The sequence below is a fragment of the Canis lupus genome, chromosome 7 (assembly GCF_048164855.1).
Source record: "Canis lupus baileyi chromosome 7, mCanLup2.hap1, whole genome shotgun sequence".
Classification (NCBI taxonomy): Eukaryota; Metazoa; Chordata; class Mammalia; order Carnivora; family Canidae; genus Canis; species Canis lupus.
In genome coordinates, this window is record NC_132844.1 from 51,481,281 (window position 1) to 51,485,633 (window position 4,353).

Consider the following 4,353-nt stretch of genomic DNA (forward strand, 5'->3'; position numbering starts at 1 on the left):
CTCAGAATAGCCAAAACAATTTTGAAAAGAACAAAGTCAGAAGCATCATACTTCCTGAATTCAAAGCATACTACAAAGCAAGAGTCATTAAGATGTGGTACTGGTGTAAAGACACCAGGTTAGACCAATGAAACAGAATAAAAAGCCTGGAAGTAACCCCTTGCATATATATGCATATATATAATAATTTTCAATAAAACTACACAATGGGAAAAGAGTAATTTCTTCAACAAATGATCTTGAGGAAACTGGATATCCACAGGCAAAAAAAAAAAAAAAAAAAAAGTTGAACCCTTACTTTACAACAGATGCAAAAATTAACTCAAAATGGATTAACAGGGCAGCCTGGGTGGCTCAGCGGTTTAAGCACCTGCCTTCCGCCCAGGGTGTGATCCTGGAGTCCCAGGATCGAGTCCCACATCAGACTCCCTGCATGGAGCCTGCTCCTCCCTCTGCCTGTTCTCTGCCTCTCTCTATCTCTCTGTCTATCATGAATAAATAAATAAAATCTTTTTAAAAAATGGATTAACAATTGAAAGACCTAAAACTACAAAACTCCTAAAAGATAACATGGGGGAAATCCTTAAACTTGGCAATGATTTCTTGGATATGACACCGAAAGCACAGAAAACAAAAGCAAAAATAGATAAACGGGATGACACCAAACTTAAAAAAATTTCATTCATCAAAGGAAACAATCAACAGAATGAAAAGGGAATCTATGGAATGGGAGAAAATGTTTGCAAATCATATATATGACATATATAAGTTGATGTTCAGAAAAGAATATATATACAGAATTTCTACAACTCAACAATAACAACATGATTTTAAAATGGAGAAAGAACTTGAATAATTACACATATATATGTGTGTATCCATATGTATATATGTATAAATTCAAAGCAAGATCTTAGAGAGATATCATACACATGGCAACACTGTTCACAATAGCTAAGAGGTGGAAGCAACCCAAATATCCATCAAAAGATGAATGAATATTTGCAATGACATGGATGGAGCTAGAAAGTATAATGCTAAGTGAAATTAGTCATTCAGAGAAAGACAAATCTACGATTTCACTCATATATGGGATTTAAGAAACAAAACAAATGAGCAAAGGGGAAAAGAGAGAGAAAGCAAGAAACAAACTCTTAACTATAGAGAACAAACTACTGGTTACTGGATGGGAGGTGACAGGGGTTGAGTAAAACAGGTGATGGGGATTAAGGAGTGCACTTGTGTTGAGCACTGGTCTTGTACAGAATTATTGAATCACTATATTGTACACCTGAAACTAATACAACATTCTATGTTAACTCTACTGGAATTAAAAAAATGTTTAAAGATGCATGGATAGAGAAAACGTGGTACATACTTATGATGGAATATTATGTGACTTTAAAAAATAATGAAATCCTGTGACATGCTTAAACTTTGGGTGAATCTTGAGGACTTTGTGCTAAGTAAAATAAGTCAGTCACAAAGAACAAATACTGTATGTTTAGACATAGAACTTGTCCATATGATCTGTCTCTTTGTTCCTAAAATCCTTAGAGGTCTGAAGGGACTGGTTAGCATTCAGTCTGGTTTCTCTATATGACTCAAATTGCTTGTGCCACTCCATCATTTAGATACCTGCTTCTTGCTCTGGGGTCCTTAAGAGTGAGTTCAAGGAGTTAGCTTTGCTTCTTAGCTTGTTCACAGAAGTTCTTTGAAGACTGAAGTTTTTTCAGCAGATTACGATAAAGGGCTTTGCCCATTGTTGGCTGCAAAATTCCCATGTGGCTGTGGATTGCTGAGCTCTGTTGCTACATCTGTGAATATAGAGTCATGGTGTCCTTTCTGCAAATCACTCTGTATGCTCTAAGTGTGTGTTAAACCTGTTTTAGTTGTTAAGAATCACTTCCTACTCAGAGTGAAAGCTAGAAATAAACTCTCTGTTGACTATGTTACTATTAAACATTCCTCTCTTCTTGCTTCCCACCTTCTTGCCAACAGTTGCTTAGGAGTTGGAACAAAACTATTTCCTCATCCACTGTTTTGTGAGTTGCCACAAGTTGTCCAAAGTGATGCAGACAGCAATAGTTGAGAGGAGAACTAGAATCTAGGTTTTTCTAATTATACATAGGATTTTCTTTCAACTATACTTTCTGACTACAGTTACTGATTAGCAATTCCAATTTTCCAAGAGTTTTATGTTTAAAAGATTATTTTCATTAAGTTATTTGTAAATCCTAATGGTGAAAAAACTAACCAAAATAATAACACTCATTAACACAATCTTGTAAATGTAGGGAAGGAGAGGATAATTAACATTTATTGAGCATCTACTCTCTGATAGACCTGTCCATCCATACTTTATCTCATTCAAACCTCACATCACTGGAAGGTATTTATTATTAGGTAGGAATTTTCTCTATACTTTATGGAGCAGGAGACCAAGGCTAAAAGAAATAATTAAAGTATACTTATTCATATTATACCCTGGTTTCCATTCCTCGTTGGTTAAAGATTGCTCCCTGGTTTTCTCTTGTACTTCCAGTTTGTGCATCTTTCGCCATGTCTCAGTGAGTTCCTAAAAACATCTTTCACGGCCAGAACAGAGGAGGAGCAGGCCAGTAAGAGATACACAGTACAGCTGAGGCCAGCACTCCCAGGTTATACCCACACATCTGGTTGTTGATGCCAGATGATGCACAAGAGGTGTCCCATAAACCCACTAACTACAAACACATATCCATATAGTCCTTAATTTTCTTAATTGTAGCCCACATACAGCTCTCCTATCATACTGCCATCTTCTATGGGCCTACTGATTCCCACACGGTACTGATTGTCACACGGTAATAAATGTTTTAAAATATATGAAGAAGAATCTTTGGAGAAGATAGTCCCATAACCCATCTTTTTTCTCAGTCTGAAATATTAGTAACATCCACACAGGGAGATTTTCAAAAGTGGTCCTCTTGACTGTAATCATTTTTTGAGAAAAAACAAACAAAACTGTAAACAATCAGGAGTCACCAAACAGTTGAAAATGTGATCTCTTATTTTATAAAATTATAATTTTACAGTGTACAGTAGACAGTGTGAGGGTGAAAAATCCCAAATGAATATGGAAATGAAAGATTCCTGCAGACTGGAAAAATAATCTTTCAGGAATATGGAAGAAATTAGAAAAAGATCAGTAATATTTATAGAATTATTATTTGCTATAAAGTAGATACGGAGCTCTAGAAAAGAAATGGTGAACTTAGTAAGCTATAGAAATTACTATAAATATGGGTGGATGATATTTTTTAATAAACAAGGTTGCACATACATCCACTTACATTTTTATGCCCACTCCCTGCCCAGCCCTTCCAGTTAGTCACCCACACTTTTCTTTCCAGCTTCAGAGCAGGTACTATGTAGCAAAATGAGAATAACCATGAAGTCAAGGGTTTGGCATATCAGTTTCAAAAGACTGGGCCTTGGCTGCCACAGAGACATAGATCATTTGAAAATAGGTATTCTCTGAATTGGAGAGAGAAAACTGAAGAGACCGGGATTTGTTCCAGAACTATTGAGAGGGTAGATCTGACAGGATTTGTTCAGCAATTGAGGAAGACATCAAGGATGGTTTCTGAGACTTCTGTCCTGGTAACCACATAGCTGGCACCCTGACACTGTAGTTGGGACCATACAAGAAGCTGGGGGCTGGGGTAGCTAAGAGCAGTGTGAGGCCAAGGGGGCAGGGTGGAGAAGGACTCAACCTTCAGTTTGTACATGTTGAGATTGAGGGGCCTGGGTGACATCTAAAAGGTGCTCAGTAGATGGCTTGATTTCTGATGCTCAGGAAAGAGATTTTAACTGGAGACATCACTTTGGAAAAGGTTAATACATAGGAGATAGGAAGATATGTCACCGATGAGATTGCCCAGGAAGTGTGTGGAATAGGGAGAGAAGGTGACCCAGGACATAACCTGAAGGAACATAAAGGAGATGGGAGATACAAAGGAGCCCTCAAAAAAGACTGCAGTGTTCAGAGCCATAGGCAGAAAACCAGAAAACGGTGGTCACAGAAATTATAGGAGGAACGTACTTCATGATGGGATTGGTCAGCAGTGTCGTCTGCTGCTGAGACGCTAGATAGAAACTGAAGAATGTCCACTGGATTTAACAATATGGAGTTCTTTGTGACCTCCATGAGAAGCACTTGGTTGGCATGGTGGAACGGACACCCAGTTATAGTGGCTGGAGGCAGAGCAGGCGACAAAGGCATCACAGAGACGACTGCTGCCTCTGCTGGGCTTACAGCCAAGCACTTGTAACATTGACTTCCCAGAATGTATCCCTTGGATCCATTGA